This window comes from Copadichromis virginalis, linkage group LG19 (assembly GCF_057382275.1).
Source record: "Copadichromis virginalis isolate Kocher_CV1m ecotype Utaka linkage group LG19, C_Virginalis_male_GT1.1, whole genome shotgun sequence".
Taxonomy (NCBI): domain Eukaryota; kingdom Metazoa; phylum Chordata; class Actinopteri; order Cichliformes; family Cichlidae; genus Copadichromis; species Copadichromis virginalis.
Window position 1 is genome coordinate 12,488,327 of NC_140636.1, and position 21,091 is coordinate 12,509,417.

Sequence of the window (21,091 nt, forward strand, 5' to 3'; positions counted from 1 at the left end):
AGGACTGCCTAAAGCTTGTACGTCAGTATGAGCAAACAGCACGCAAGATGGCGGATTACAGGAACCACCTGAGCAGAAGCGTTCAGTGGTCACAGAAGCGTTGGAGGTAGTTTGTAAGAGATTACAGGATGACCCCAACCTCAGCAACAGGACCACTCTCAGCATCGACCAAGTGTGTTTGCTTTTCGAACTGTCATGGTCTCCGTGCCTGCCCGGCCGGCCCCACAAGGCTACATGTGTTGTTTGGTTTTCTCTCTCTCTCTTTCTCTGCCTGGGCGGAGCTCACTGTGGGCTCCCGCCCTTGGCCCACACACCTGTCAACAATCAGCGGTCATCACCCAGGAGCACTATTTGAGGCTGGAACACAGATCCTCTCGTCGCTGGATGATTGTACTACAGACGTTAGTGTTTCTCCCAGCTCTTGTGAACCTGTGATTCGTGATTTGTGTGTGACTTCCCTCTCTTCTGCGACAGACTTTCCTCCCCGTACCTGTGACCCTGAGTCGTGTGAACGTGTGTGAGTTTGGGCAAGAAGACGTGAGCGAGTGTGAGAGAGCTACCCTGTGATTCCCTGGAGTTTGGATTCCCCTTCACTGTATATATCGTGCACTGGTGCTGTAAATAAAATGTTTTTTGGAGACGCCTACCGCTCTGAGTTCCTAGTATTTAGTATTTATTTATTTATTGTCATTGTCAAGAACAATGAAATTGCGTTTGGGGCTTCCATACAACCCAAAAAAAAAGAAGAAAATAATAAATACCCCTTAAAACCCAAGTGTACATATTTAACCCAGTGTGACTCCAATGCAATAAGACTACTACCTACCTACTACCAGATTGTGACAGGAACTGTGTCTTCATTCCACCTATTTCACATTCAAGGGTCAGTTCTACAGGCAGAGCCTTGGGCTCCCCAGTTTCACCCATCGTGGCCAACTTGTACATGAAAGAAGTGGAAAAGAGGGCTTTGTTATCCTACCCTGGAACACCACCAAGCCTTCTTAGACTGTGAGATTTCCGTAAACCTACCCATATGGATTAGTATTTAAGGTTTGAGTCTCATCATCCACTGGAGCATAAACTGGGTGTCATCAGGACGCTACAACACAGAGCGAACACGATCCGCACAGACACAGTGGTTGGCAGGAAGGAGAAGACTATTACATCAAGAAAGCCCTGAGTAAATGTGGTTTGTCCACAGCTTTGTAGGGAGGAAATCATTACTGGCTAGCCCACTGACCGTAGCCAAGAAAAACACGTTTTTTTCCACTTGCTTTGACTTTGTACTTTGCAACTCTAATAATACTAACTTAACCATCAATATAAGGACCGGACAATTTTTTTGTACAGGTTTTTAAAGATGGAAGACTGATAATACATGTTTAGGGTTGCAGACAGAACTGAACATAACTGGCATCTCTTTAGTTTTTCTCTCTTTTAGTTTATAGTTAAAAGGAAGACTGGCCTTTTTAATTTCACCTCACAGATTATCATCATCATGGTTACAGCAACCCAGAAGACCAAGATAACAGTGACAGATGAACATCTCAGGAATGCTAAATGTTTCAACTTTTTTGCTGATTTGTGGTTGGCATTTCTTTCCAGCTGGCTCATGGAACAGTTTCAGAAACACTGATAAATTTTCACAGTGCATCCAACACCCATGATACTCTCTCAGAAGATGAGAAACAGTAAGTCAATTTCTGACAGTTGATATTTGCTGATTGGCAGTGTTGGAGTGAATTGTTAAATGTTGCCATTATTGTACTTAAATTTGTAAACCTTGCCTTGAACTGCATGTTTAGATATTCTTCGGTTCCTCCCACCATCTAGGTAGGGTATGCAATAGCTTTAACTGCAAGTACATTCCATGTGAGATTCTGGTTTCCTTATCTGGTAAAGGATGTTCACTCCCAGCCATTTAGGGGCTCGCCTATGCTATATATAGTGAACCATTAAAGTTAAGCCATATATGGGTGTGAGGAGATGTTTGTTTGTTTGTTTGTGCTTAATTTGACTTTTTACTTAACTCTCAGATCTCGTCTTTCATTTCCAAGCAGCGGAAAAAACGGCAAAGTTTTTCCCTTAACTATCTGCTACGCACAGATGCAGCCACGTATCTCTGTTGTAGTGACTGGCAGCCTTCGCAAGGAATAAATGAAATGCTCAATAATCCTCAGTAAACATCAGTAAAGTGGTTTTTTTTTTTTATCTTAGCTGAACTGTGGCACAGCAGTCAAGTTCGGGTAAAAGACCTCTGCTCTGAGTACACTTGAAATCATTATGAAAAGCACAGTAAAGTGCCCTTTAGTCGGCTTTTTAATCGTGTTTTTTATTAAAATAATACCATGTTTAAGTCTGCAGATAAGGAGGTTAGAGCACCACAGTCTGTATCACACAGCAGGGCCGTGCAAAGATGTTTAAAGGTTCGAATTTCAAGAGGGGCACATTGAACCAGGCTGAATAACAACAACACACATTCATCAAGAATCTAATATGGGATCGCCTCATACTATATCACTGTTGTGAGGTGGCGACAAGGCAAAGCAAATGTAGCCTATGTTTTACCTGATAGGGTACAATGTTGCTGTTGAGGGGTTTCTGCTGCTCCTGCTGCTGATATTGCTGAAGGCCAGGGCTGTGTTGATCTGAGACTGTAGACATTAAAAACTCCATAGGCGAGATGGTAGCTGATTAAACAAGTGTTATGAGATAATAACAAAATGCAAAGATTGTTGACGGTGCTTGAAACCATAAGGCAACAAAAAACTGTGAGAAATAAACTCGGCTCTGCCTGTGAATCACTCTTTGCCTCTCTTCCTCCTTCATCTCCTCATCTCATCCATCACTCTCCTCTTGCTGTCCATCTGAGAACAAGGCACAGTTTGTTATTGCAATAAACTATTATTTAGTTATCCACAACAACTTTTGCACTTAATCTATAATAAAATGATGACAGAAAAATGTTATAGAAGCAAAACATTCCAGTTGTGCTTAGTATTATTTATATACTGGAATACATCTCCAACAACTGGTACATGTGATATTGTTACCTGTGCTCTTTGTAATCCAGCTGCTGAGGGACCCACTGCCTTTAGCCTCACACAGCTCCTACTGTTTCCTCCTCATGTCCTTACCAGCCATGTCTGGACAATGTTATATCATGAGTAATAATTTGAAAAATCTATAAACACACACACGCACATACATACAGTGACATTTTAGACCTTCTTCACAATACTGTATATACTATGGCCACAAGTTTCCCTCGTGGTGCTGATCCAGAATCCCTCCCTTATTATTTATTCCTAGTGCTATAATAATTAAGTAAAAAGAAAGTACTGTGCAGGGAGAAAGCTTATTAAATTTTTAAACTGTAGAGATGCAATAATTGTACTGCTGTAAAATCATCATTTTGTCATATTTGAAATATTAATCTAATATAATCTGTTTATTACTGTATGTTGTTTAAAATACAGTGTGTGTAAATATCATAATTTTAATAATCCATAATTATGTGGACATAGAATAGAATAGAATAGAATAGAACCCTTTAATTGTCCCACAAGGGGAAATTTGACATGAATATTAGAAAGTTTTTAGTGAAATATAAATCCTCCAGAAACTTACTCTGCCTCTCTTCCTCCTTCCATCTCCTCATTTGCGGTATAACTCTCCACATGCTGTCCATCTGTGCAATAATCCTTTCTGTCATCGTTGTATTTTTACTCAGTTGTATATAGTATTTGTATTTGTATTCTATTTTTATCTTATTGTATATTTATTTTATTTTATTCTACTGTATATAGTATTTTATTTTATTCTATTCTGTACAGTTGTGTACTGTATTTATTCTTATTGTATTCTAATTTTTGCCTCATAACTTTTGCACTGTCCACTTCCTGCTGTGACAAAACAAATTTCCCACGTGTGGGACTAATAAAGGTTATCTTATCTTATCTTACCTGAGAACAAGACACAATTTGCTATTGCATTAATCTATTATTTAATTGTCCACACTTAATAACTCTCGCACCTAATCCATAATAAAGTAATGATAGAAAATGTTATAGAAACATCCTTACCAGGCATGTCTGGACTGTGTTATATCATGAGTAATAATTAAAAAAAAATCTATATACATAAAACACACAAGCGCACACACAGTGACATTTTTGACCTTCTTCACAATACTGTATATACTATGGGCACAAGTTTCCCTCGTGGTGCTCATCCAGAATCCCTCCCTTATTATTTATTCCTAGTGCTATAATAATTAAGTAAAAAGAAAATAATAAAAAAATATATATTGTATGTTTGACTATCCACTCCGTGCAGGCAGAAAGGTTATTAAGTGTTTAAACTGTAGAAATACAATAATATTGCTGCTGTATAATAAGCATTTTGTCTTATTTAAAATATAAATCTAATATAATCTGTTTCTTAAGGTATGTTAATTAAAATACAGTGTGTGTTTAAATATCATAATTATAATAATCCATAATTATGTGGACATAGTGAAATATAAGCCCTCCAGAAAGGCAGGAAAAGTCCCGTAATTTACTTTAAAACTAAATATGTTCACTAAAACGGTGACAGAGCTACAGACCCATTACAGCCTTACACAGTTAGCTAGCAGTTATGACCAGCACTACTTGCGCAGTTAATAAAAGGACAGGTAATGTCTGTTACACACACAGCACACTCATTTGTTTCAATTTGTCAGTTGCCATAAGACAATTTATCAACGTGTACATAATAATGGATTGCATTTATATAGCGCTTTTCGGGCCCTCAAAGCGCTGTACAATTCCACTATTCATTCACTCTCACATTCACACACTGGTGGAGGCAGCTACAGTTGTAGGCAAAGCTGCCCTGGGGCAGACTGACAGAGGCGAGGCTGCCATATTGTGCCATTGGCCCCTCTGGCCATCACCAATAGGCAATAGGTGAAGTGTCTTGCCCAAGGACACAACGACCAAGACTGACGAACTGCCAACTGTTTGAGCCACGATCGCCCCGCTAATACTCCTGTGTGCTATAGACTACAGTTTACGCTGTACACCTACTAACTTGTTTTGTCGCATCAGTCTGTGTCTCTGAGTTCATTTGTGTTTCTCTTTTTTTTTTCTTTTTTTTTTGCCTGTCCCGTTTGGCCTTTTGCCATCAGAATTATTGTCTAAAGGCAAAGAAAGATGCCCAACAGATTTACTTTACCAAATTGACCATCCCAGCCTTGCCGTAATGGTCCATTTGATTCACCTTTTATTGTTTATTTTATTTTCATTTACTGAATACGGGACAGACTTGACTGGGGGAAAGAAGGGGAGAAAGAAAGAGGGAAAGAGAAACAGCTGAGAAGAGGGACGGGGGAGAAGGGCAAAAAACAAAAACCAACAGAACGGGGAGAGAAAAAAAATGCATATATCGATCACCTGGATCACCTGTTGAGAAAGAAAAAAGAAAACAAGCAGAAGAAAACAAGAGTAATAGAATAAACAACATAACAATGATATATGGGAATATGACAATAAATACTAAATGTTAAACATTATTGTGCAGCACATAAGATCAACAGAACACAGTGTGCTTTGAGGTAGGAGCCAAAAAGGGTGTAGTTTGTGGGTGTGATCACCCGTTTGTACACCTGTGAGCATGGACGCGCTTGTTTTTTTTTAAAAGACGCGCTTGTATTTAAAAGGTTCCTTCATGTAATGATCTGCTAGCTAGCAGTAGATATCAGTAGATACTAAGTAATAAACGATATTGTGCAGCACGCAAGATAGACAGCGCACAATGTGCTTTGAGGCAGCAGCCAAGAAAGCTGTAGTCGGCGTCTGTGAATACCCGTGTGTACACCTGTGTGCATACCTGTGTGGATCAGCATGCTTGCATTCCAAAGGTTTCTCCATGTAACGATCTGCTAGGGAGTGTGGGGGGGCCACAGCCCCGTCCTCCAGGGCATGAAGCAGGTATGGAGGAGATCAAGACTCCAGACATCCAGAGGCCCTCAGAACACAAGAGACCAAGGAAGACCAACAGAGGGGCAGCCGCGCCACTGTCCCAGTAAGAGCTGAGGAGAGTCCCAGATGAGGGCTCACTCAGCAGCCGTGGAGCAGAAGCCAGGGGGAGTTGCAGTGACGCGCCCGTGAGCTCCGCCGGCAGCCAGCTGCGCCTGAGTGACCGAGCCCCAGGCCGAGGGGCCGGGGGCACCCCACCTCCGGAGTGGCCCGAGCAAGCCCCAGGCTCCAGGCCCCGATAAGCGGCCGCCAAGGAGTGAGCCGGTGTGTACCTGGACGCCCATCCCCGGACACAAAGAACCACCAACGCACCGACACCTGAGGGAGTCCGCCACTGGCAGGGGAAGTGGTGGTAGGGGGAGATAGGCCTCCAAACCTTGGAGGGCCTGAGATGTCCCCAGAGAGGTGGCGTCTGATACCCAACCTGACATATAGACACAGACATACAGGCACACACAGATACAAACATCCATTCCCACCCTCATGCTCTCATATGCACCTACTCCACACTCAACCAACGTGGAGACAGACATAAAGAGACGCTGTACACACGATCACACTCCCCAAGCGTACTTCACGAACCGGGTCTAGGCCCCTGGAGGGGGGAACTGCACCCAGACCCAGGTGGTGTTACCCTTTTCCCTGCGGTGGGGAGAAGCAGACCGCCCCGACTCTGCAGCAGCAGGGAGGCCCCACACTCCAGACCCCAACTCCTCCTCCTAGCCCCCCCTGCTCCAGCAGGTCACAGAGAACGGGTGTGTGTGAAGACTCCAAACCTCCCTCCACCCGCTCATTGTAGTGTTGATGCATGTGTGTTCTAAGGTGCATTTAAAACCCAGGAGGGCATGGAGCTACCTGCCAGAGAGCAGCAGGTAAGCGCATAGTCCCTCCTGCTAGCCCTCAATGTCTACGTGTATTTAAAATTGAGAGGTGGGCAACGACGCCAGGGGTGAGGTGTACACCCTGATGGTAATTTGGATTCCGTGTAGCGTGCCCACCCCCAAGGGTCATTACACATACACATGTATGTGTAATGAGAGTGTGAGTAATGTGAATGTCTAAGTTGTGGGATAAAATTGAGGCAGAGGCAGCCAGAAGGGCACAGAGGGGTGGTGCCTCCCCTGCACCCTGGTGACATACCCCTACTCCAAAGCCCTGCATGTGTGGGTGGTTGTGGTGGAGCGGGAAGAGGGAGGTAGCTGGAGATGGGGAGGGAAGGAAGGGAGGGGCAAGTGACCCCTCCCTGGGGCCAGCTCCCCCGCTGACCCCAGTAGGCACCCCCATACTCCGCGACCCGCCAGGGAAAGGGGGCCCAGGTCCATCCGGGCCGGGGCCCAGTGCACCAGCGCCGCCCGGCCCCACAGAGCCCGGGACAGTCCACCCAACCCCACCACAGAGAAAACTGCACCCACCCCGTCATCCACTCATCTTCCAGACTACATAAGACAATACAGGGAGTGCAGAATTATTAGGCAAGTCGTATTTTTGAGCAATAATTTTATTATTGAACAACAACCATGTTCTCAATGAACCCAAAAAACTCATTAATATCAAAGCTGAATGTTTTTGGAAGTAGTTTTTAGTTTGTTTTTAGTTTTAGCTATTTTAGGGGGATATCTGTGTGTGCAGGTGACTCTGTGCATAATTATTAGGCAACTTAACAAAAAACAAATATATACCCATTTCAATTATTTATTTTTACCAGTGAAACCAATATAACATCTCCACATTCACAAATATACATTTCTGACATTCAAAAACAAAACAAAAACAAATCAGCGACCAATATAGCCACCTTTCTTTGCAAGGACACTCAAAAGCCTGCCATCCATGGATTCTGTCAGTGTTTTGATCTGTTCACCATCAACATTGCGTGCAGCAGCAACCACAGCCTCCCAGACACTGTTCAGAGAGGTGTACTGTTTTCCCTCCTTGTAAATCTCACATTTGATGATGGACCACAGGTTCTCAATGGGGTTCAGATCAGGTGAACAAGGTGGCCATGTCATTAGTTTTTCTTCTTTTATACCCTTTCTTGCCAGCCACGCTGTGGAGTACTTGGACGCGTGTGATGGAGCATTGTCCTGCATGATGCAGACTTCTTCCTGTACCACTGCTTGAAGAAGGTGTCTTCCAGAAACTGGCAGTAGGACTGGGAGTTGAGCTTGACTCCATCCTCAACCCGGAAAGGCCCCACAAGCTCATCTTTGATGATACCAGCCCAAACCAGTACTCCACCTCCACCTTGCTGGCGTCTGAGTCGGACTGGAGCTCTCTGCCCTTTACCAATCCAGCCACGGGCCCATCCATCTGGCCCATCAAGACTCACTCTCATTTCATCAGTCCATAAAACCTTAGAAAAACCAGTCTTGAGATATTTCTTGGCCCAGTCTTGACGTTTCAGCTTGTGTGTCTTGTTCAGTGGTGGTCGTCTTTCAGCCTTTCTTACCTTGGCCATGTCTCTGAGTATTGCACACCTTGTGCTTTTGGGCACTCCAGTGATGTTGCAGCTCTGAAATATGGCCAAACTGGTGGCAAGTGGCATCTTGGCAGCTGCACGCTTGACTTTTCTCAGTTCATGGGCAGTTATTTTGCGCCTTGGTTTTTCCACACGCTTCTTGCGACCCTGTTGACTATTTTGAATGAAACGCTTGATTATTCGATGATCACGCTTCAGAAGCTTTGCAATTTTGAGACTGCTGCATCCCTCTGCAAGATATCTCACTATTTTTGACTTTTCTGAGCCTGTCAAGTCCTTCTTTTGACCCATTTTGCCAAAGGAAAGGACGTTGCCTAATAATTATGCACACCTGATATAGGGTGTTGATGTCATTAGACCACACCCCTTCTCATTACAGAGATGCACATCACCTAATATGCTTAATTGGTAGTAGGCTTTCGAGCCTATACAGCTTGGAGTAAGACAACATGCATGAAGAGGATGATGTGGACAAAATACTCATTTGTCTAATGATTCTGCACTCCCTGTACAGTTCTTGGTTGGCCCAAAGTTTTATATGAGAATTTGTGTTTATCTGATTGGTTAAAACTGATGGGGAGAAATTATAGTTTGCACTAAACTATCCCTTTGTTGGTGCCCCAAACTAGTCCCAGCCACTAAGCACTAAAGGTTTTTTTCCCCTATTTTCTAACCTTTACCAAATGACTTGCTGTATTAGTGACCATGAGAGCAACCCTGGTTGAGTTACAGGATGCAGTTTTTGTCTCGTGGTCCCGATGACTCACACATCTTTTAAGGTTCCACCACAGTCAAGTTAAGGTCTGGACTTTGCACGTGTTTTTATTTGTCACATTAAATTTGTGAAGACAACAGAAGCATCATATCAGTCTTTGGATTAGATAAAACATCTTCATCCTCTACAATGATATTTTATTTCAAAATGATGGGTAAAAGTGAGCAACAAAGGTTATCAGACATTTTTGTAACTTCATTCTCAAATCATGCGACATTTCCATATATTTATATAGTATATATTTTCATACTAAACTCGAACATTTATGGACGACCTGAGAACTGTCGACATTGCCTGGGACGAAGCTGAAGCAGTCGCTGCTGACCGACATCGATGGAGATCACTAGCTGCCCGATGCGCCGCTCGGCGTAGGAGGAACTAAAGGTCTAAAAAAAATTTTCATACAGTGCATTGACATTTGTCACAGGAGGAAACATTTGTAGGCCAGTGTATGTTTGTTCAACCTGTAAATCTTCATATTTCACAGTCACGTTACACATAGTTGAGATCACCCAACCCACTGCTCTTAATAATAATAATAATAATAATAATAATAATAATAATAATAATAATAATAATAATAATAATAATAATAATAATAATGGATTGCATTTATATAGCGCTTTTCGGGGCCCTCAAAGCGCTTTACAATTCCACTATTCATTCAATCTCACATTCACACACTGGTGGAGGCAAGCCACAGTTGTAGCCACAGCTGCCCTGGGGCAGACTGACAGAATGCAAGAAGGAATTTCCTCTTAAGCAAACAGAACATACAACAAAAGAAAAAACAGGTCACTCAAACTAACCTGCCTTGACAAATTAAAAGTACAGAACCTGTTTTGAAGTAAGAAAGAAAAGGCCCTCAAGGCAAATTCTCACGAGGGCCTAAGAGTACATCTTTCACCATCTTACAATACTGTGATTGCAGCCATTCCTCAACTCTCTGTCAATGGTATTCATGGCCAATGATCAGTGGGATTTGATCAATGGTTGCTGATCAATGGTCATGAGAATTTGCATAATCATGATGAAGGAACTGACCTCCCAGCCCATTGTCCCTTCAGTGGTGCTAGTTTCAGTCATCATGCAAATGTAATCTATGTAAATGAACAGAATCGACTTTTGGGGATTTACTTACCTGGATGATTGAGCATGCATCAAGAGGTTTTAAACCACTTTGGCAAGGACTGCCTAAAGCTTGTACGTCAGTATGAGCAAACAGCACGCAAGATGGCGGATTACAGGAACCACCTGAGCAGAAGCGTTCAGTGGTCACAGAAGCGTTGGAGGTAGTTTGTAAGAGATTACAGGATGACCCCAACCTCAGCAACAGGACCACTCTCAGCATCGACCAAGTGTGTTTGCTTTTCGAACTGTCATGGTCTCCGTGCCTGCCCGGCCGGCCCCACAAGGCTACATGTGTTGTTTGGTTTTCTCTCTCTCTCTTTCTCTGCCTGGGCGGAGCTCACTGTGGGCTCCCGCCCTTGGCCCACACACCTGTCAACAATCAGCGGTCATCACCCAGGAGCACTATTTGAGGCTGGAACACAGATCCTCTCGTCGCTGGATGATTGTACTACAGACGTTAGTGTTTCTCCCAGCTCTTGTGAACCTGTGATTCGTGATTTGTGTGTGACTTCCCTCTCTTCTGCGACAGACTTTCCTCCCCGTACCTGTGACCCTGAGTCGTGTGAACGTGTGTGAGTTTGGGCAAGAAGACGTGAGCGAGTGTGAGAGAGCTTCCCCTGGAGTTTGGATTCCCCTTCACTATATATATCGTGCACTGGTGCTGTAAATAAAATGTTTTTTGGAGACGCCTACCGCTCTGAGTTCCTACTACCAGATTGTGACAGGAACTGTGTCTTCATTCCACCTATTTCACATTCAAGGGTCAGTTCTACAGGCAGAGCCTTGGGCTCCCCAGTTTTACCCATCGTGGCCAACTTGTACATGAAAGAAGTGGAAAAGAGGGCTTTGTTATCCTACCCTGGAACACCACCAAGCCTTCTTAGACTGTGAGATTTCCGTAAACCTACCCATATGGATTAGTATTTAAGGTTTGAGTCTCATCATCCACTGGAGCATAAACTGGGTGTCATCAGGACGCTACAACACAGAGCGAACACGATCCGCACAGACACAGTGGTTGGCAGGAAGGAGAAGACTATTACATCAAGAAAGCCCTGAGTAAATGTGGTTTGTCCACAGCTTTGTAGGGAGGAAATCATTACTGGCTAGCCCACTGACCGTAGCCAAGAAAAACACGTTTTTTTCCACTTGCTTTGACTTTGTACTTTGCAACTCTAATAATACTAACTTAACCATCAATATAAGGACCGGACAATTTTTTTGTACAGGTTTTTAAAGATGGAAGACTGATAATACATGTTTAGGGTTGCAGACAGAACTGAACATAACTGGCATCTCTTTAGTTTTTCTCTCTTTTAGTTTATAGTTAAAAGGAAGACTGGCCTTTTTAATTTCACCTCACAGATTATCATCATCATGGTTACAGCAACCCAGAAGACCAAGATAACAGTGACAGATGAACATCTCAGGAATGCTAAATGTTTCAACTTTTTTGCTGATTTGTGGTTGGCATTTCTTTCCAGCTGGCTCATGGAACAGTTTCAGAAACACTGATAAATTTTCACAGTGCATCCAACACCCATGATACTCTCTCAGAAGATGAGAAACAGTAAGTCAATTTCTGACAGTTGATATTTGCTGATTGGCAGTGTTGGAGTGAATTGTTAAATGTTGCCATTATTGTACTTAAATTTGTAAACCTTGCCTTGAACTGCATGTTTAGATATTCTTCGGTTCCTCCCACCATCTAGGTAGGGTATGCAATAGCTTTAACTGCAAGTACATTCCATGTGAGATTCTGGTTTCCTTATCTGGTAAAGGATGTTCACTCCCAGCCGTTTAGGGGCTCGCCTATGCTATATATAGTGAACCATTAAAGTTAAGCCATATATGGGTGTGAGGAGATGTTTGTTTGTTTGTTTGTGCTTAATTTGACTTTTTACTTAACTCTCAGATCTCGTCTTTCATTTCCAAGCAGCGGAAAAAACGGCAAAGTTTTTCCCTTAACTATCTGCTACGCACAGATGCAGCCACGTATCTCTGTTGTAGTGACTGGCAGCCTTCGCAAGGAATAAATGAAATGCTCAATAATCCTCAGTAAACATCAGTAAAGTGGTTTTTTTTTTATCTTAGCTGAACTGTGGCACAGCAGTCAAGTTCGGGTAAAAGACCTCTGCTCTGAGTACACTTGAAATCATTATGAAAAGCACAGTAAAGTGCCCTTTAGTCGGCTTTTTAATCGTGTTTTTTATTAAAATAATACCATGTTTAAGTCTGCAGATAAGGAGGTTAGAGCACCACAGTCTGTATCACACAGCAGGGCCGTGCAAAGATGTTTAAAGGTTCGAATTTCAAGAGGGGCACATTGAACCAGGCTGAATAACAACAACACACATTCATCAAGAATCTAATATGGGATCGCCTCATACTATATCACTGTTGTGAGGTGGCGACAAGGCAAAACAAACATAGCCTATGTTTTACCTGATAGGGTACAATGTTGCTGTTGAGGGGTTTCTGCTGCTCCTGCTGCTGATATTGCTGAAGGCCAGGGCTGTGTTGATCTGAGACTGTAGACATTAAAAACTCCATAGGCGAGATGGTAGCTGATTAAACAAGTGTTATGAGATAATAACAAAATGCAAAGATTGTTGACGGTGCTTGAAACCATAAGGCAACAAAAAACTGTGAGAAATAAACTCGGCTCTGCCTGTGAATCACTCTTTGCCTCTCTTCCTCCTTCATCTCCTCATCTCATCCATCACTCTCCTCTTGCTGTCCATCTGAGAACAAGGCACAGTTTGTTATTGCAATAAACTATTATTTAGTTATCCACAACAACTTTTGCACTTAATCTATAATAAAATGATGACAGAAAAATGTTATAGAAGCAAAACATTCCAGTTGTGCTTAGTATTATTTATATACTGGAATACATCTCCAACAACTGGTACATGTGATATTGTTACCTGTGCTCTTTGTAATCCAGCTGCTGAGGGACCCACTGCCTTTAGCCTCACACAGCTCCTACTGTTTCCTCCTCATGTCCTTACCAGCCATGTCTGGACAATGTTATATCATGAGTAATAATTTGAAAAATCTATAAACACACACACGCACATACATACAGTGACATTTTAGACCTTCTTCACAATACTGTATATACTATGGCCACAAGTTTCCCTCGTGGTGCTGATCCAGAATCCCTCCCTTATTATTTATTCCTAGTGCTATAATAATTAAGTAAAAAGAAAGTACTGTGCAGGGAGAAAGCTTATTAAATTTTTAAACTGTAGAGATGCAATAATTGTACTGCTGTAAAATCATCATTTTGTCATATTTGAAATATTAATCTAATATAATCTGTTTATTACTGTATGTTGTTTAAAATACAGTGTGTGTAAATATCATAATTTTAATAATCCATAATTATGTGGACATAGAATAGAATAGAATAGAATAGAACCCTTTAATTGTCCCACAAGGGGAAATTTGACATGAATATTAGAAAGTTTTTAGTGAAATATAAATCCTCCAGAAACTTACTCTGCCTCTCTTCCTCCTTCCATCTCCTCATTTGCGGTATAACTCTCCACATGCTGTCCATCTGTGCAATAATCCTTTCTGTCATCGTTGTATTTTTACTCAGTTGTATATAGTATTTGTATTTGTATTCTATTTTTATCTTATTGTATATTTATTTTATTTTATTCTACTGTATATAGTATTTTATTTTATTCTATTCTGTACAGTTGTGTACTGTATTTATTCTTATTGTATTCTAATTTTTGCCTCATAACTTTTGCACTGTCCACTTCCTGCTGTGACAAAACAAATTTCCCACGTGTGGGACTAATAAAGGTTATCTTATCTTATCTTATCTGAGAACAAGACACAATTTGCTATTGCATTAATCTATTATTTAATTGTCCACACTTAATAACTCTCGCACCTAATCCATAATAAAGTAATGATAGAAAATGTTATAGAAACATCCTTACCAGGCATGTCTGGACTGTGTTATATCATGAGTAATAATTAAAAAAAAATCTATATACATAAAACACACAAGCGCACACACAGTGACATTTTTGACCTTCTTCACAATACTGTATATACTATGGGCACAAGTTTCCCTCGTGGTGCTGATCCAGAATCCCTCCCTTATTATTTATTCCTAGTGCTATAATAATTAAGTAAAAAGAAAATAATAAAAAAATATATATTGTATGTTTGACTATCCACTCCGTGCAGGCAGAAAGGTTATTAAGTGTTTAAACTGTAGAAATACAATAATATTGCTGCTGTATAATAAGCATTTTGTCTTATTTAAAATATAAATCTAATATAATCTGTTTCTTAAGGTATGTTAATTAAAATACAGTGTGTGTTTAAATATCATAATTATAATAATCCATAATTATGTGGACATAGTGAAATATAAGCCCTCCAGAAAGGCAGGAAAAGTCCCGTAATTTACTTTAAAACTAAATATGTTCACTAAAACGGTGACAGAGCTACAGACCCATTACAGCCTTACACAGTTAGCTAGCAGTTATGACCAGCACTACTTGCGCAGTTAATAAAAGGACAGGTAATGTCTGTTACACACACAGCACACTCATTTGTTTCAATTTGTCAGTTGCCATAAGACAATTTATCAACGTGTACATAATAATGGATTGCATTTATATAGCGCTTTTCGGGCCCTCAAAGCGCTGTACAATTCCACTATTCATTCACTCTCACATTCACACACTGGTGGAGGCAGCTACAGTTGTAGGCAAAGCTGCCCTGGGGCAGACTGACAGAGGCGAGGCTGCCATATTGTGCCATTGGCCCCTCTGGCCATCAACAATAGGCAATAGGTGAAGTGTCTTGCCCAAGGACACAATGACCAAGACTGACGAACTGCCAACTGTTTGAGCCACGATCGCCCCGCTAATACTCCTGTGTGCTATAGACTACAGTTTACGCTGTACACCTACTAACTTGTTTTGTCGCATCAGTCTGTGTCTCTGAGTTCATTTGTGTTTCTCTTTTTTTTTCTTTTTTTTTTGCCTGTCCCGTTTGGCCTTTTGCCATCAGAATTATTGTCTAAAGGCAAAGAAAGATGCCCAACGGATTTACTTTACCAAATTGACCATCCCAGCCTTGCCGTAATGGTCCATTTGATTCACCTTTTATTGTTTATTTTATTTTCATTTACTGAATACGGGACAGACTTGACTGGGGGAAAGAAGGGGAGAAAGAAAGAGGGAAAGAGAAACAGCTGAGAAGAGGGACGGGGGAGAAGGGCAAAAAACAAAAACCAACAGATTAAGCAGAGAAAAAAAATGCATATATCAATCACCTGGATCACCTGTTGAGAAAGAAAAAAGAAAACAAGCAGAAGAAAACAAGAGTAATAGAATAAACAACATAACAATGATATATGGGAATATGACAATAAATACTAAATATTAAACATTATTGTGCAGCACATAAGATCAACAGAACACAGTGTGCTTTGAGGTAGGAGCCAAAAAGGGTGTAGTTTGTGGGTGTGATCACCCGTTTGTACACCTGTGAGCATGGACGCGCTTGTTTTTTTTTAAAAGACGCGCTTGTATTTAAAAGGTTCCTTCATGTAATGATCTGCTAGCTAGCAGTAGATATCAGTAGATACTAAGTAATAAACGATATTGTGCAGCACGCAAGATAGACAGCGCACAATGTGCTTTGAGGCAGCAGCCAAGAAAGCTGTAGTCCGCGTCTGTGAATACCCGTGTGTACACCTGTGTGCATACCTGTGTGGATCAGCATGCTTGCATTCCAAAGGTTTCTCCATGTAACGATCTGCTAGGGAGTGTGGGGGGGCCACAGCCCCGTCCTCCAGGGCATGAAGCAGGTATGGAGGAGATCAAGACTCCAGACATCCAGAGGCCCTCAGAACACAAGAGACCAAGGAAGACCAACGGAGGGGCAGCCGCGCCACTGTCCCAGAAAGAGCTGAGGAGAGTCCCAGATGAGGGCTCACTCAGCAGCCGTGGAGCAGAAGCCAGGGGGAGTTGCAGTGACGCGCCCGTGAGCTCCGCCGGCAGCCAGCTGCGCCTGAGTGACCGAGCCCCAGGCCGAGGGGCCGGGGGCACCCCACCTCCGGAGTGGCCCGAGCAAGCCCCAGGCTCCAGGCCCCGATAAGCGGCCGCCAAGGAGTGAGCCGGTGTGTACCTGGACGCCCATCCCCGGACACAAAGAACCACCAACGCACCGACACCTGAGGGAGTCCGCCACTGGCAGGGGAAGTGGTGGTAGGGGGAGATAGGCCTCCAAACCTTGGAGGGCCTGAGATGTCCCCAGAGAGGTGGTGTCTGATACCCAACCTGACATATAGACACAGACATACAGGCACACACATATACAAACATCCATTCCCACCCTCATGCTCTCATATGCACTTACTCCACACTCAACCAACGTGGAGACAGACATAAAGAGACGCTGTACACACGATCACACTCCCCAAGCGTACTTCACGAACCGGGTCTAGGCCCCTGGAGGGGGGAACTGCACCCAGACCCAGGTGGTGTTACCCTTTTCCCTGCGGTGGGGAGAAGCAGACCACCCCGACTCCGCAGCAGCAGGGAGGCCCCACACTCCAGACCCCAACTCCTCCTCCTAGCCCCCCCTGCTCCAGCAGGTCACAGAGAACGGGTGTGTGTGAAGACTCCAAACCTCCCTCCACCCGCTCATTGTAGTGTTGATGCATGTGTGTTCTAAGGTGCATTTAAAACCCAGGAGGGCATGGAGCTACCTGCCAGAGAGCAGCAGGTAAGCGCATAGTCCCTCCTGCTAGCCCTCAATGTCTACGTGTATTTAAAATTGAGAGGTGGGCAACGACGCCAGGGGTGAGGTGTACACCCTGATGGTAATTTGGATTCCGTGTAGCGTGCCCACCCCCAAGGGTCATTACACATAGTGTAATGAGAGTGTGAGTAATGTGAATGTCTAAGTTGTGGGATAAAATTGAGGCAGAGGCAGCCAGAAGGGCACAGAGGGGTGGTGCCTCCCCTGCACCCTGGTGACATACCCCTACTCCAAAGCCCTGCATGTGTGGGTGGTTGTGGTGGAGCGGGAAGAGGGAGGTAGCTGGAGATGGGGAGGGAAGGAAGGGAGGGGCAAGTGACCCCTCCCTGGGGCCAGCTCCCCCGCTGACCCCAGTAGGCACCCCCATACTCCGCGACCCGCCAGGGAAAGGGGGCCCAGGTCCATCCGGGCCGGGGCCCAGTGCACCAGCGCCGCCCGGCCCCACAGAGCCCGGGACAGTCCACCCAACCCCACCACAGAGAAAACTGCACCCACCCCGTCATCCACTCATCTTCCAGACTACATAAGACAATACAGGGAGTGCAGAATTATTAGGCAAGTCGTATTTTTGAGCAATAATTTTATTATTGAACAACAACCATGTTCTCAATGAACCCAAAAAACTCATTAATATCAAAGCTGAATGTTTTTGGAAGTAGTTTTTAGTTTGTTTTTAGTTTTAGCTATTTTAGGGGGATATCTGTGTGTGCAGGTGACTCTGTGCATAATTATTAGGCAACTTAACAAAAAACAAATATATACCCATTTCAATTATTTATTTTTACCAGTGAAACCAATATAACATCTCCACATTCACAAATATACATTTCTGACATTCAAAAACAAAACAAAAACAAATCAGCGACCAATATAGCCACCTTTCTTTGCAAGGACACTCAAAAGCCTGCCATCCATGGATTCTGTCAGTGTTTTGATCTGTTCACCGTCAACATTGCGTGCAGCAGCAACCACAGCCTCCCAGACACTGTTCAGAGAGGTGTACTGTTTTCCCTCCTTGTAAATCTCACATTTGATGATGGACCACAGGTTCTCAATGGGGTTCAGATCAGGTGAAGAAGGTGGCCATGTCATTAGTTTTTCTTCTTTTATACCCTTTCTTGCCAGCCACGCTGTGGAGTACTTGGACGCGTGTGATGGAGCATTGTCCTGCATGATGCAGACTTCTTCCTGTACCACTGCTTGAAGAAGGTGTCTTCCAGAAACTGCCAGTAGGACTGGGAGTTGAGCTTGACTCCATCCTCAACCCGGAAAGGCCCCACAAGCTCATCTTTGATGATACCAGCCCAAACCAGTACTCCACCTCCACCTTGCTGGCGTCTGAGTCGGACTGGAGCTCTCTGCCCTTTACCAATCCAGCCACGGGCCCATCCATCTGGCCCATCAAGACTCACTCTCATTTCATCAGTCCATAAAACCTTAGAAAAACCAGTCTTGAGATATTTCTTGGCCCAGTCTTGACGTTTCAGCTTGTGTGTCTTGTTCAGTGGTGGTCGTCTTTCAGCCTTTCTTACCTTGGCCATGTCTCTGAGTATTGCACACCTTGTGCTTTTGGGCACTCCAGTGATGTTGCAGCTCTGAAATATGGCCAAACTGGTGGCAAGTGGCATCTTGGCAGCTGCACGCTTGACTTTTCTCAGTTCATGGGCAGTTATTTTGCGCCTTGGTTTTTCCACACGCTTCTTGAGACCCTGTTGACTATTTTGAATGAAACGCTTGATTGTTCGATGATCACGCTTCAGAAGCTTTGCAATTTTGAGACTGCTGCATCCCTCTGCAAGATATCTCACTATTTTTTGACTTTTCTGTGCCTGTCAAGTCCTTCTTTTGACCCATTTTGCCAAAGGAAAGGACGTTGCCTAATAATTATGCACACCTGATATAGGGTGTTGATGTCATTAGACCACACCCCTTCTCATTACAGAGATGCACATCACCTAATATGCTTAATTGGTAGTAGGCTTTCGAGCCTATACAGCTTGGAGTAAGACAACATGCATGAAGAGGATGATGTGGACAAAATACTCATTTGTCTAATGATTCTGCACTCCCTGTACAGTTCTTGGTTGGCCCAAAGTTTTATATGAGAATTTGTGTTTATCTGATTGGTTAAAACTGATGGGGAGAAATTATAGTTTGCACTAAACTATCCCTTTGTTGGTGCCCCAAACTAGTCCCAGCCACTAAGCACTAAAGGTTTTTTTCCCCTATTTTCTAACCTTTACCAAATGACTTGCTGTATTAGTGACCATGAGAGCAACCCTGGTTGAGTTACAGGATGCAGTTTTTGTCTCGTGGTCCCGATGACTCACACATCTTTTAAGGTTCCACCACAGTCAAGTTAAGGTCTGGACTTTGCACGTGTTTTTATTTGTCACATTAAATTTGTGAAGACAACAGAAGCATCATATCAGTCTTTGGATTAGATAAAACATCTTCATCCTCTACAATGATATTTTATTTCAAAATGATGGGTAAAAGTGAGCAACAAAGGTTATCAGACATTTTTGTAACTTCATTCTCAAATCATGCGACATTTCCATATATTTATATAGTATATATTTTCATACTAAACTCGAACATTTATGGACGACCTGAGAACTGTCGACATTGCCTGGGACGAAGCTGAAGCAGTCGCTGCTGACCGACATCGATGGAGATCACTAGCTGCCCGATGCGCCGCTCGGCGTAGGAGGAACTAAAGGTCTAAAAAAAATTTTCATACAGTGCATTGACATTTGTCACAGGAGGAAACATTTGTAGGCCAGTGTATGTTTGTTCAACCTGTAAATCTTCATATTTCACAGTCACGTTACACATAGTTGAGATCACCCAACCCACTGCTCTTAATAATAATAATAATAATAATAATAATAATAATAATAATAATGGATTGCATTTATATAGCGCTTTTCGGGGCCCTCAAAGCGCTTTACAATTCCACTATTCATTCAATCTCACATTCACACACTGGTGGAGGCAAGCTACAGTTGTAGCCACAGCTGCCCTGGGGCAGACTGACAGAATGCAAGAAGGAATTTCCTCTTAAGCAAACAGAACATACAACAAAAGAAAAAACAGGTCACTCAAACTAACCTGCCTTGACAAATTAAAAGTACAGAACCTGTTTTGAAGTAAGAAAGAAAAGGCCCTCAAGGCAAATTCTCACGAGGGCCTAAGAGTACATCTTTCACCATCTTACAATACTGTGATTGCAGCCATTCCTCAACTCTCTGTCAATGGTATTCATGGCCAATGATCAGTGGGATTTGATCAATGGTTGCTGATCAATGGTCATGAGAATTTGCATAATCATGATGAAGGAACTGACCTCCCAGCCCATTGTCCCTTCAGTGGTGCTAGTTTCAGTCATCATGCAAATGTAATGTATGTAAATGAACAGAATCGACTTTTGGGGATTTACTTACCTGGATGATTGAGCATGCATCAAGAGGTTTTAAACCACTTTGGCAAGGACTGCCTAAAGCTTGTACGTCAGTATGAGCAAACAGCACGCAAGATGGCGGATTACAGGAACCACCTGAGCAGAAGCGTTCAGTGGTCACAGAAGCGTTGGAGGTAGTTTGTAAGAGATTACAGGATGACCCCAACCTCAGCAACAGGACCACTCTCAGCATCGACCAAGTGTGTTTGCTTTTCGAACTGTCATGGTCTCCGTGCCTGCCCGGCCGGCCCCACAAGGCTACATGTGTTGTTTGGTTTTCTCTCTCTCTCTTTCTCTGCCTGGGCGGAGCTCACTGTGGGCTCCCGCCCTTGGCCCACACACCTGTCAACAATCAGTGGTCATCACCCAGGAGCACTATTTGAGGCTGGAACACAGATCCTCTCGTCGCTGGA

General features: G+C 43.1%; 2 long non-coding RNA genes across 2 annotated transcripts; both read right to left on the reverse strand.

Annotated features, from left to right (window-relative positions):
* Window positions 1–9,303: 9,303 nt before the first annotated feature.
* Window positions 9,304–10,487, reverse strand: LOC146685629 (uncharacterized). The gene is made up of 2 exons (XR_014916752.1): window positions 10,419–10,487; window positions 9,304–9,663 (listed from the first exon to the last, which is right to left on the reverse strand). It is a non-coding gene; the product is annotated as an uncharacterized LOC146685629 (long non-coding RNA).
* A 9,092-nt stretch (window positions 10,488–19,579) lies between these two features.
* LOC146685630 (uncharacterized) lies at window positions 19,580–20,919 on the reverse strand. Its single transcript, XR_014916750.1, has 2 exons — window positions 20,662–20,919; window positions 19,580–19,939 (listed from the first exon to the last, which is right to left on the reverse strand). It is a non-coding gene; the product is annotated as an uncharacterized LOC146685630 (long non-coding RNA).
* Between the last annotated feature and the right edge of the window lie 172 nt (window positions 20,920–21,091).